Source organism: Salmo trutta, chromosome 4 (genome assembly GCF_901001165.1).
Source record: "Salmo trutta chromosome 4, fSalTru1.1, whole genome shotgun sequence".
NCBI classification, from domain to species: Eukaryota; Metazoa; Chordata; class Actinopteri; order Salmoniformes; family Salmonidae; genus Salmo; species Salmo trutta.
In genome coordinates this window covers 26893548-26907799 of record NC_042960.1, presented here as the reverse complement: position 1 = coordinate 26907799, position 14252 = coordinate 26893548, and the positions used below count along the sequence as shown (strand labels likewise).

Genomic DNA, 14252 nt, shown 5'->3' with positions numbered 1-14252 from the left:
ACTATGACAAAAAACTAATTACGATATCGAGGAGTTCCCACATATGCTGAGCACTTGTTGGCTGCTTTGAGGTTGGATGATTGTGGAGGCCAGGTCATCTGATGCAGCACTCCATCACTCTCCTTCTTGGTCAAATAGCCCTTACACAGCCTGGAGGTGTGTTGGATCATTGTCCTGTTGAAAAACAAATGGTAGTCCCACTAAGCGCAAACCAGATGGGATGGCGTATTGCTGCAGAATGCTTTGGCAGCCATGCTGGTTAAGTGTGCCTTGAATTCTTAATAAATCACAGACAGTGTCACCAGCAAAGAACCATCACACCTCCTCGTCCATGCTTCACGGTGAGAACCACACATGCAGAGATCATCCGTTCACCTACTCTGTATCTCACAAAGACACGGCAGTTGGAACCAAAAATCTCACATTTGGACTCATCAGACCAAATGACAGATTTCCAGCAGTCTAATATCCATTGCTCGTATTTCTTGGCCCAAGCAAGTCTCTTCTTCTTATTGGTGTCCTTTAGTAGTTGTTTCTTTGCAGCAGGTCGACCATGAAGGCCTGATTCACGCAGTCTCCTCTGAACAGTTGATGTCGAGATGTGTCTGTTACTTTAACTCTGAAGCTTTTATTTGGGATGCAATTTCTGAGGCTGGTAACTCTAATGAACTTATCCTCTGCAGCAGGGGTAACTCTGGGTCTTCCTTTCCTGTGACGGTCCTCAAGAGAGCCAGTTTCATCATAGCGCTTGATAGTTTATGCGACTGCACTTGAAGAAACTTCAAAATTTCTTGAAATTTTCGGTATTGCCTGACCTTCATGTCTTAAAGTACTCATGGACTTTCATTTCTCTTTTCTTATTTGGGCTTTTCTTGCCATAATATGGACTTGGTCATTTACCAAATAGGGCTATCTTCTGTATACCACCCCTACCTTGTCACAACACAACTGATTGACTCAAACACATTAAGAAGGAAAGAATTTCCACAAATTAACTTTTAACAAGGCACACCTGTTAATTGAAATGCATTCCAGGTGACTAACTCATGAATCTGGTTGAGAGTATGCCAAGAGTGTGCAAAGCTGTCATCAAAGTAAAGGGTGGCTACTTTTAGGAATTTAAATATCTTGTTTTGATATCTTGAAACACTTTTTTGGTTACTACATGATTTGATATGTGTTATTTCATAGTTTTGATGTCTCCACTATTATTCTTCAATGTAGAAAATAGTAGAAATAAAGAAAAAGGAGTAGATGTGTCAACTTTTGACTGCTACTGTAATTCTAACACATTATGAGACAAGAATTCTACGTGAGACTAATGGACATTCAATTTGACATGAAGCTTCTTTTCATCTGTTTTGTCCAATCATAAGCATGCATTTCTTTGCAGAATATTTTCTGCAATCCTCTCATTGGCCGATAAAGTCTTTCAGTTGCGCATGCTTCGTGAGCTCAATGAGCTTAACCGGCTTTCTCACACACGAGCGGTCACTTGAATCCCTCCTCTCTTTTGAACTGATGCATAGCCAGGACAATTCAATTGTAACTTACCTCTATTAGAAACAATAATGTATTTGATCATTTTTGCTTTCATATAGGCCATTTCTGCTCTGATCACATCAGAAGTTCTATTTTGCCATGTGCGCTGGGCAAATGCGAGTTGTGATTTATTTTTTCTGATTAGAAAAACTATAGCTGTTTGTTGAATATTATTTACCCCCCTCCGACAGTTATAGTGGGGAGAAAATCAGAGTTGTAAATTGTTTAACCTATAGCCAAGGCCTTATAGCCTATATAATTAATTATGGCTGACATTTGTTACTATCTGCCACTATAGCAATGTTGCCAGCTAAGTTATAAGAGGGAACAATAGGCCTAGTTGGACAAGGCTAAGAGGTAAATATTATGTGATTATAATGACTGTGACTAAAACTAGACTAAAATTGTCAGGAGTTTTAGTTGACTGATAACAAATAAAACTAATGAAGGATGAAATGACTAAAACACGGCTAAGACTAAAAGGCATTTTAAGACAAACTAAATCTGAAATAGCTGTGAAAATAAACACTGGTGTGTGCATGCGTGTGCGTGTGTGTGCATATATCTTGGGTGGGGGAAGTCATACTCAATTAAGCGTGGGGGATCTTCTTTGCATACTCTATGGTTTGGGGGAAAAGATTATGACCATCTGTTACAAAATAGTATTGTCTAATAACAGTATAGAGGCCTTTGGAAGGGTGTGTGTACTAGGCAGCATACAGGTCAAAAAGCCTGCCTAAATGTGTATGTCAGCTACGTTACACAAAGCAGAAAATGTGTGTGTGTGTACAGAGCATTCGGAAAGTATTCAGACCCCTTGACTGTTTCCATATTTTGTTAAGTTACAGCCTTATTCTAAAATTGATAAAAATGTTTATTTTCCTCATCAAATCGACCCCCCCCCCCACACACACACACACACACACACACATTGTGTGTAACTTATTTTGTACATAATGTTGCATCTCTTATGACCGAAAAGAGCTTCTGGACATCAGAACAGCGATTACTCACCTTGAACTGGACGAATAATTTTTCTTTAGTGAGTCGGACGAGAGGGATTTACTCCAGTCACCCGACGAGGCCATCATCCCTGTCATTCGAAGGAGAAAAAGACAGAGATTTCACGGAAGGAGATCAGGGTGCCTTGTAAGGATCCAGCGACGAGTGACTAATCTGCCTTTGCCATCGGTACTATTGGCCAACGTACCATCGCTGGACAGTAAAGTAGATGAACTACAAGCACGTATATCCTACCAACGGGACATTAAAATAATATCATATTTTCACCGAGTTGTGGCTGAATGACGACATTAATAATATACAGCTGGTGGGTTACACACTGTATCGCCAGGATAGAACAGCAGCCTCTGGTAAGACAAGGGCTGGTGGTCTATGTATATTTGTAAACAACAGCTGGTGCACGATACCTAAGGAAGTCTCAAGGTTTTGCTCGCCTGAGGTAGAGTATCTCATGATAAGCTGTTTCTACAAAGAGAGTTTATCTATATTCTTCGTAGCTGTCTATTTACCACCACAAACTGATGCTGGCACTAGGATCAATGAGCTGTATACAGCCATAAGCAAACAGGAAAACGTTTATCCAGAAGCGGCGCTCCTAGTGGCCGGGGACTTTAATGCAGGGAAACTTAAATCTGTTTTACCTCATTTCTACCAGCATGTTAAATGTGCAATCAGAGGGGGGGAAAAAAACTCTAGTCCACGTTTACTCCACACACAGAAGCATACAAAGCTCTCCCTCGCCCTCCATTTGGTAATTCTGACCATAATTCTATCCTCCTGATTCCTACTTACAAGCAAAAACTAAAGCAGGAAGCACCAGTGACTTAGTCAATAACAAAGTGGTCAGATGAAGCAGATGCTAAGCTATAGGACTGTTTTGCTAGCACAGACTGGAATATGTTCCGGAATTCTTCCGATGTCATTGAGGAGTACACCACATCAGTCACTGGCTACATCAATAAGTGCATTGATGACTTCGTCCCAACGGTGACTGTACGTACTTACCCCAACCAGAAGTCATGAATTACAGGCAACATCCGCACTGAGCTAAAGGGTAAACCTGCTGCTTTTAAGGAGCGGGACTAAAAACCCCAAGCTAACAAGAAATCCCACTATGCACTCCGACGAAACATCAAACAGGCTAATCATCAATACAGGACTAAGGTCGAATTGTGCCACAGCGGCTCCAACTCGTCGGATGTGGCAGGGCTTGCAAACTATTACAGACTACAAAGGGAAGTACAGCCGAGAGCTGCCAAGTGACACGAGCCTACCAGACAAGCTAAGTTACTTCTATGCTCGCTTCGAGGCAAGTAACACTGAAACATGCATGAGAGCATCAGCTGTTCCAGACGACTGTGTGATCACGCTCTCTGTAGCCGATGTGAGTAAGAACTTTAAACTGGTCAACATTCACAAGGCTGCAGGACCAGATGGATTACCAGGACGTGTACTCCGAGCATGCACTGACCAACTGGCAAGTGTCTTCACTGACATTTTCAACCTCTCCCTGTCTGAGTCTGTAATACCAACATGTTTCAAGAACACGTAGCACTCAAGTCTGTAGGTATCAAGTGCTTTGAAAGGCTGGTCATGGCTCACAACAACAACATTATCAAAGAAACCCTAGACTCACTCCAATTTGCAAATCACCCCAACAGATCCACAGATGATGCAATCTCTATTGCACTCCACGATGCCCTTTCACACCTGGACAAAAGGAACACCTAAAGTTGAAGTCAGAAGTTTACATACACTTAGGTTGGAATCATTAAAACTTGTTTTTCAACCACTCCACAAATTTCTTGTTAACAAACTATATTTTTGGCAAGTCTGTTACGACATCAACTTTGTAGATGACACAAGTCATTTTTCTAACAATTGTTTACAGACAGATTACATCACTTATAATTCACTGTATCACAATTCCAGTGGGTCAGAAGTTTACATACACTAAGTTGACTGTGCCTTTAAACAGCTTGGAAAATTCCAGAAAATGATGTCATGGCTTTAGAAGCTTCCGATAGGCTAATTGACATCATTTTAGTCAATTGAAGGTGTACCTGTGGATGTATTTCAAGGCCTACCTTCAAACTCAGTGCTTGATATCATGGGAAAATCAAAAGAAAATCGGCCAAGACCTTAGAAAAAAAATTGTAGACCTCAGCAAGTCTGGTTCATCCTTGGGAGCAATTTCCAAACGCCTGAAGGTAGCACATTCATCTGTACTAATAATAGTTCGCAAGTATAAACACCATGGGACAACGCAGCCGTCATACCGCTCAGGAAGGAGACTCATTCTGTCTCGTAGAAATGAACGTTCTTCGGTGCAAAAAGTGCAAATCAATCCCAGAACAACAGCAAAGGACCTTGTGAAGATGCTGGAGGAAACAGACACAAATGCATCTATATCCACAGTAAAACGAGTCCTATATTGACATAACTTGAAAGGCCGCTCAGCAAGAAAGAAGCCACTGCTCCAAAACCAACATAAGAAGCCAGACTACGGTTTGCAACTGCAGATGGGGACAAAGATCGTACTTTTTGTAGAAATGTCCTCTGGTCTGATGAAACAAAAAAAGCACTGTTTGGCCTTAATGACCATCGTTATGTTTGGAGGAATAAGGGGGAGGCTTGCAAGCCGAAGAACACCATCCCAACCGTGAAGCATGTGGGTGGAAGCATCATGTGTTGGGGGTGCTTTGCTGCAGGAGGGACTGGTGCACTTCACAAAATAGATGGCATCACGAGAGAGGAAAATTATGTGGATATATTGTAGCAACATCTCAAGACATCAGTCAGGAAGTTAAAGCTTGGTCGCAAATGGGTCTTCCAAATGGACAATGACCCCAAGCATAATTCCAAAGTTGTGGCAAAATGGCTTAAGGACAACAAAGTCAAGTTATTGGAGTGGCCATCACAAAGCCCTGACCTCAATCCTATAGAAAATGTGTGGGCAGAACTGAAAAAGCATGTGCAAGCAAGGAGGCCTACAAACCTGACCAGCTCTGTCAGGAGGAATGGGCCAAAATTCACCCAACTTATTGTGGGAAGCTTGTGGAAGCCTACCCAAAACATTTGACCCAAGTTAAACAATTTAAAGGCAATGCTACCAAATACTAATTGAGTGTATGTAAACTTTTGACCGACTGGGAATGTGATGAAAGAAATAAAAGCTGAAATAAATCATTCTCTCTGCTATCATTCAGACATTTCAAAAGTGGTGATCCTAACTGACCTAAGATGGAATTTTTACTAGGATTAAATGTTAGGAATTGTGCAAAACTGAGTTTAAATGTATTTGGCTAAGGTGTATGTAAACTTCCGACTTCAACTGTATGTGAGAATGCTCTTCATTGACTACAGCTCAGTGTTCAACACCATAGTGCCCTCAAAGCTCATCAGTAAGCTAACACCCAGTGACCTACCCGCTACCTCTCCAACTGGATCCTGGACTTCCTGACAGGCTGCCCCCAGGTGGTAAGGGTAAGTAACAACACATTCACCATGCTGATCTTCAACACGGGGGCCCCTCAGGCATGCGTGCTCAGTCCTCTACTGTACTCCCTGTTCACTCATGACTGCATGGACAGGCATGACCCCAACGCTATCATTAAGTTTGCAGATGACACAACAGTGGTAGGCCTGATCACCGACAACGACAAGACAACCTATAGGGAGGAGGTCAGAGACCTGGCCGTGTGGTGCCAGGACAACAACCTCTCCCTCAACGTGATAAGGACAAAGGAGATGATTGTGGACTACAGGAAAAGGAGGACCGAGCACGCCCCCATTCTCATTGACAGGTTGAGAGTTAAGTTCCTTGGTGTCCACATCACCAACAAACTAACATGGTCCAATCACACCAAGACAGTGGATGGCTTCCTGCCATCCAGGACCTCTATGCCAGGCGGTGTCAGAGGAAGGCCCTAAAAATTGTCACATCCAGCCACCCTAGGCATTTTTATTTATTTATTTTTATTTCACCTTTATTTAACCAGGTAGGCAAGTTCAGAACAAGTTCTCATTTACAATTGCGACCTGGCCAAGATAAAGCAAAGCAGTTTGACACATACAACAACACAGAGTTACACATGGAGTAAAACAAATATACAGTCAATAATACAGTAGAAACATAAGTCTATATACAATGTGAGCAAATGAGGTGAGATAAGGGAGGTAAAGGCAAAAAAAGGCCATGGTGGCGAAGTACATACAATATAGCAAGTAAAACACTGGAATGGTAGATTTGCAGTGGAAGAAAGTGCAAAGTAGAAATAGAAATAATGGGGTGCAAAGGAGCAAAACAAATAAATAAATAAATAAATACAGTAGGGGAAGGGGTAGTTGTTTGGGCTAAATTATAGATGAGCTATGTACAGGTGCAGTGATCTGTGATCTGCTCTGACAGCTGGTGCTTAAAGCTAGTGAGGGAGATGAGTGTTTCCAGTTTCAGAGATTCTTGTAGTTAATTCCAGTCATTGGCAGCAGAGACCTAGAAGGAGAGGCGGCCAAAGGAGGAATTGGCTTTGGGGGTGACCAGTGAAATATATACCTGCTGGAGCGCGTGCTACAGGTGGGTGCTGCTATGGTGACCAGCGAGCTGAGATAAGGGGGGACTTTACCTAGCAGGGTCTTGTAGATGACCTGGAGCCAGTGGGCATAGACTGTTCTCTCTGCTACCGCACGGCAAGCGGTTCCGGAGCACCAAGTCTAGGTCCAAAAGGCTTCTAAACAGCTTCTACCCCCAAGCCATAAGACTCCTGAACATCTAATCAATTGGCTACCCAGACTATTTGCGTTGCCCCCCCTTTTACACTGCTGCTACTCTACTAACCAGTGTCCCCGCACATTGACTCTGTACCGGTACACCCCCTGTGCATAGCCTTTGCTATTGTTATTTTACTGCTGCTCTTTAATTATTTTTCTTAAAGCTGCATTGTTGGTTAAGGGCTTGTAAGTACCGTAATTTCCAGACTATTAAGCGCACCTGAACATAAGCCGCACCCACTCAATTTAAAAAATATATATATTTTGAACATAAATAAGCCGCACGTCTATAAGCCGCAGGTGCTTTCCGGTTCATTGAAACAAATGAACTTTACACAGGCTTTAACGAAACACGGCTTGTAACAAAAATAAATAGGCTTTAACAAAACACGGCTTGTAACAAAAAATAGAAAATAAGCAGTAAGCTTTAGTTGTCTTTTTGCACTGAGTCAATTCCTCACGCTGCTGTTTCCAACGTCTTATCATCGACTCATTAAGACCAAGCTCCCATGCAGCAGCTCTATTTCCTTTTCCAACAGCCAGATCAATCGCCTTCAACTTGAAAGCTGCATCATATGCATTTCTCCGTGTCTTTGCCATGATGAGGGTGACAAAATGACTACCGTAATCAGAATGATGGGAAGTTTGAGAGCGCTCGATTTAATCTAAACAGTAAACAAAAAAGTTGTTTGACCTTAACCCGTTAGACCAATGAAATTGCCGAATGAAAGCTTCATGCCGGCAAAAAACTGAGCACGTCACAGAATGTGTTTTTTTGGAGAAAAAAAATTGAAAGCGGGAAAAATCCATATATTAGCCGCTTCATTGTTTAAGCCGCGAGGTTCAAAGCCTGGGAAAAAAGTTGCGGCTTATAGTCTGGAATTTACGGTAAGCATTTCACTGTAAGGTCTACACCTGTTGTATTCGGCGCATGTGACAAATACATTTTGATTTGGTTTGATATATAGACAGGTGGTGCTTTTCAAAATCAAGGTTTTTTATACATTTGCAAAACATTTCTAAAAACCTGTTTTCACTTTGTCATTATGGGATATTGTTTGTAGATTGATGAGGAAAATAAACAATTTAATACATTTTAGAATAAGGCTGGAACGTAACAAAATGTGGAAACAGGGAAGGGGTCTGAATACTTTCCGAATGCACTGTATATGTATGTTGCACAGGGCAGAGGGCTGCTATGACTATTGTGGAGGCTGAATCAGAATTAGTTGGGTAAAATAGATAAGATGTTTTATTTGCATAATATGCTTATGTGAGATACTTGTCATATATGAATGTATCTGTTAAACCATGTGAAGGGATGGCATTGTCTTTGGCATCATTAAAACGGAAGACATGTTTATCAAATAACTCTCTGTAATTATTATTAAACTAAATCATTCACAGAAATGCACAAACAGATATGGTTACAAGGAAATGATAGGAGAATGCGCCCTAGTGGGCTAAACCGGCATGGCGGCTTGTTACACAAAGAAAGGGGGTTGGGCTTGAATGAAAGAGCGGGAAGACTGAGGAACAGAGAAAGCAGCTATACCATTTTAAATACAGTATCGTATACATTCTACATTACCGCCCATTTGGAAAAGGAAATAAATATTTACTCTGAGCTGCGCTTCGGTAGGTTGGTCGTGGATGCTGGCCGTGTTGGCCAACAGAGATCTTCCTGTCCTCGGAAGAATGTCACTGGTGGTAAAATGGATACGTTGTAGTATCTTCGTCGTGTGTTAGACTGGATACGTCGTCCGTCCTTTTCTAGCCCACGTCTACAGCGGCCGCTGCTAACTCAACGGCTAGGAAGTATCACTTCTGTAGTGACTGAGAGTTCAAAGTTCATACCATTCGCAACCAAAGCTCACGCTGAGTTTGGCTTAGTTCTGTACTTGACATGTGTGTCCTTTTAACGCAGAGGCTGCAGACCTCACGTACCCGGAACAGACTGATTACATTTTGACACTGACTTATATAGTGGCGAGGGGAGAAGGGTGTGTTTCATCGTTTATAACCCCTGTCTCTTCACAGGGGCGGGCCACTGATTGGTCAGGGCTCTTTCCTTATGAAAACCCAATTCTCTCATTTGGAAGCTAAAATTACATTTAAACTCCTAACAAACAGTTTCAATATCAAACATTTAAATTGCACAACAATTCCATGTGAATCTGATAACTAGAATGTGTAGACTTTCCCAGGTACAGTTTATGTCATCCTGTCATCAGTCATAACGTCTCAGATGACAACCGAACTGACATCCATACTCATTAAGTACCTGGTATATTTCCAACTGGTTCTATTACCGAAATATGGTTCCTTTCCACCCACTTGTTTGATGTTCCCAGACTCTCTATATTTAACAAAGGCTATTCAAAAGTCCTTCAGTAGGGTCAGAGAGAGAGGGGAAGGGAGAAAGGTATTTATGGGGGGGGTCATAAACCTTACCCACAGGCCAATGTCATGACAACGTGATTAATGGGGAACCAATTACTTGTCTCCACAATGTCTGTGCGCAAGTCACTCCCTCCTTTGGCATTGGGGGAAGGTGTATGGCAGTGTTTGGACCCTTGTATGTCCTCTCTGATGTTGCACTTATCTTGGGATAGTGTATGACTTAGAGGCTTACTCCCCTCAGTGAGCTTGTCCAGGAGTGGAGTCAAGAGGGGGTTTACTTGAGATGGGAGTATCTAGAGTTGTCAATTGATTTATGCCATTGGATGAGCTAATGGTTCTGTTCTATACCGTACCAGGGAGAGACAGTTCCAGTTTGGGGTAGGAGGACCAGACACTGGTCTATACAATGAAAACTGTTGACACAGCAGTTGCTGTCTGATATGTTTCATAGATATCTTTCATACAAAACCTAACCTTGTGACCATTCTATGTACATTGAGAGGGGTGTATCTTGGCTATAAAAGATCTTTGTACTTTTGTGTAGTCACTTTTCAATGGTTCATTGAAAGTCAAAGTGCTTTTGCAAAAGCATCTTAATTATTAAAGATGTAGTTTTAAGTATAACTCTGACTGGTGTGTGAAGTTTGTAACTCTCCTCATTTGGTAATGCAGAAATTAGCCACCACACTATGTCAGCCCTGAAGCATGTTGCCTTGAACAAGGGGAGGGGTGAGCGCAGGAGTGATAGGAGGATGGAGAGAGGGAGAAATGCAGTGGGAGAAAAAGAGGAGGTGGGAGAGTGCGTTAGCATCTGTTGGTTTTTAGTTCTGGCTGACAAAAGCTGGAAGACAGACAGAGCGTAGTATCTCTACACAGACACACACATGCACGGGAGCCAACGTGGAGCAGACGCTAGAGAGAGCTACCACACACTCACACGCCGGCACTGGCACACACACACTCAGAGAGAGGCGCTAACCCAGAGAGAGAAACAGTATTTTCACGCTTTCGCTCTCACCGGTGAGAAGCTATTCCTCAGAAGAGCAGCATGTAAGTATAGCCTTGTCTTTCAGAGATAAAACAATATACATAGTACATTGGGCAGCTTGATTCCTTCTGTGTGTGTGTGTGTGTGTGTGTGTGTGTGTGTGTGTGTGTGTGTGTGTGTGTGTGTGTGTGTGTGTGTGTGTGTGTGTGTGTGTGTGCGTGTGTGCGTGGAGCCCCAGTACGATTGGATTACTCAGCCTTAATTAGATTCTGTGAACAGTAATGGCTTGGGGATGGGTAGTAGGATACGGTACACGGCTACGCACAGACAGCAAAGTGCTCTGCTCAGCTCCTTTCTGCTGCCTGCCGCTATGTCTGAGATGAGAGAGGAGACAAACACACATGCCTTAGCATGCAACACAGCAGTTTTCTGTTTCGAAAAAAGCATTTTTAAGACTTGTTAGGAATTCAGCAGAATTTTCTCTCTTCTGGTCTTTGTATGCGTCTATTGTTTCATAAACTGGATTTTGCCCCATAGGGTTTTGGGGGGGTTGTGTTTGCCTTAGTTTCACCTTTTAATACAAATGCCTGAGTCCCTGTGATGCGTGTGTGCGTGTTTGAACCTTTTATATAATCTAGGAAGGATTTTTAGAGTAAGTATTTTTCTGCCTCCTATGTTTGTTGCTGTAATAATCCAGGGTGTTTCTCTTGACAGTTGTTTAAAATATTACTGCACTGAAGACGGCTAGGAAACAAGACACATTAATAGATTTTTAACCTTGGAAATTATGTCTGTGTGATTTCTAGGTCTGTGAGATGTGTTTCACATGTATGTGGCCACAAAGAGGGCTGGACTGTGCAGAGCGATACACGCTATGACAACTTCCAGTGTTTTTTTTTGTTTTTTTTAATAAATGAATATATTCCTGTTTTGTGGCAGTTCGCGACGCCTCTATGTTATACTGATCACACTATACATTTTTGTTGCGTGTAGACATGGTTGTCCTTGTTTGATAGAGCCATTGGACGTCTTTCAGCGATTTTCCTATCGGCGGATTCATTGCTAAATATACAATGTGACAAGTTTTTTCCAGTTTCTGAAAGACTACAACCCAAGATGGGCTTTTTTGAAAGGGATACAGACAAAACACACATTACTCTGGTCAAAACTGAAAGAACTGACCAGACCACAATGGCTTCAAATAATTCCTCTCATCAACACAAGGTCGGTATACAGTGCCTTAGGAAAGTATTCAGAGCCCTTGACTTTTTCCACATTTTGTTACTTTACAGCCTTATTCTAAAATGTATTAAATTGTTTATTTTCCTCATCAATCTACACACATTACCCCATAATGACAAAGCGAAAACCGTTGTTTTTACATTTTTGAAAATGTATTAAAAATTTAAAAACGGATAACATTTACATAAGTATTCAGACCCTTTACTCAGGACTTTGTTGAAGCACCTTTGGTGGCGATTACAGCATCAAGTCTTCTTGTGTATGGCGCTCCAAGCTTGGCACACATGTATATTTGTGCTTGGGGTCGTTGTCCTTTTGGAAAGTGAACCTTCACCCCAGTCTGAGGTTCTGGAGTAGATTTTCATCAAGGATCTCTTTGTACTTTGCTCCGTTCATCTTTGTCTCAATCATGACTAGTCTTCCAGTCCCGGCCGCTGAAAAACATCCCCACAGCATGATGCTACCACCACCATGCTTCGCCGTAGTGATGGTGCAAAGCTTCCTCCAGACGTGATACTTGGCATTCAGGTCAAAGGGTTCAATCTTGGTTTCATCAGACCAGAGAATCTTGTTTCTCATGGTCTGAGAGTCTTGAGGTGCCTTTTGGCAAACTCCAAGCGGGCTGTCATGTGCCTTTTTACTGAGGAGTGGCTTCCGTCTTGCCACTCTACCATAAAGGCCCGATTGGTGAAGTGCTGCAGAGATGGTTGTCCTTCTGGAAGTTTCTCCCATCTCCACAGAGGAACTCTGGAGCTCTGTCAGAGTGACCATCAGATTCTTGGTCACCTCCCTGACCAAGGCCCTTCTCCCCTGATTGCTCAGTTTGGCTAGGTGGCCAATTCTTGGAAGAGTCTTGGTGTTTCCAAACTTCTTCCATTTAAGAACGGAGGCCACTGTGTTCTTAGAGACCTTCAGTGCTGCAAAAATGTTTTGGTACCCTTTCCCAGATCTGTGCCTCGACCAAATCCTATCTCGGAGCTCTACAGACAATTCCTTTGACCTCATGGCTTGGGTTTTGCTCTGACATGCACTGTGAACTGTGGGACCTTGTATAGACAGGTGTGTGCCTTTCCAAATCATGTTCAATCAATTGCATTTACCACAGGTGAACTCCATTCAAATTGTAGAAACTTCTCAAGGATGATCAATGGAAACAGGACACACCTGAGCTCAATTTCTAGTCTCATAGAAAGGGGTCTGAATACTTATGTAAATAAAGTATTTAGGTTTTTAATATTTAATATTTGCTAAAATGTAAAAAAAACAGTTTTTGCCCCGTCATTATGGGGTATTGTGAGTAGCTTGCTGAGGAATTGTTTTTATTTAATCAATTTTAGAATAAGGTTGTAACGGAACAAAATGTGGTAAAAGTCAAGGGGTCTGAATACTTTCCTTAGGCACTGTAAAACGAAGAGGATTCAAATCAGAGTTGGATTTAAATAGAAGCTCATCTACAGCAAATGCCAGCACGAAGATGCAGGCAAATACAGTAGCTTGGTGAGTTATATTTCATGCAAGCCACCTAGCTGTCTAGCTTTTAGTTTATCTACTGAAACCCATATTGTGGGGGGAAATATAATAATTTGTATGTTTGCTAACTTAGGTAGCTAGCTAAAATGATAGGCATCATGCAAAATAGGATTCCAAACAGATGTGTCACGTCCTGACCATAGTAAGTTGTTATTTTCTTTGGTAGAGTTGGTCGGGGGCGTTTGTCTATGTTTTTGTATTTCTATGTTCAGTTTCTAGTTTTGTATTTCTATGTTGGTTTTGTTTGGCATGATCTCCAATTAGAGGCAGCCGGTTGTCGTTGTCTCTAATTGGAGGTCATATTTAAGTTGATGTTTGTCCCACCTGTTTTTGTGGGTGATTAATTTTTGAGTACTGTGTTTTCTCTCTGCGTCACGGTTTGTTGTTTTTGTGTATTCAAGTATTTAGTCTATTGCATTTAGTTTCACGGTAAATAAAATATGTGGAACTACAACCATGCTGCGCGTTGGTCCGATCATTCTGACAGCCGTGACAGAATCACCCACCAAAAAAGGACCAAGCAGCGTGGTAAGGAGCAGCTGGAGGAATGGACTTGGGAGGAGATTTTGGATGGGAAAGGACCCTGGAGGCAGGCTGGGGAGTGTCGTCGCCCGAGGGAGGAAATCGAAGCAGCAAAAAGGGAGCGACAGTACTACGAGGCGCTATATGCACCGAGAGGCAAGGCTGAGAGGCAGCCCCCAAAAAATGTTTTGGGGGGGGCATACGGGGAGTTTGGCGATGTCAGGGGGGAGAC

The 14252-nt window shown here is 42.2% G+C and overlaps 1 protein-coding gene across 8 annotated transcripts in view; it reads left to right on the top strand.

Moving 5' to 3' along the window:
• The window catches only part of LOC115192178 (discs large homolog 1-like protein), a 218006-nt gene that overhangs the window by 151624 nt on the left and 52130 nt on the right, over nucleotides 1–14252 (top strand). The window contains exon 1 of one of the 8 annotated variants that reach the window (XM_029750387.1): nucleotides 10568–10788. The exons of the other annotated variants lie outside the window; for them this stretch is intronic. The gene's annotated coding sequence lies outside the window, so the exon portion shown is untranslated. Of the gene's footprint in view, nucleotides 1–10567; nucleotides 10789–14252 lie in introns of those variants that run through there. 8 annotated transcript variants of the gene reach the window in all.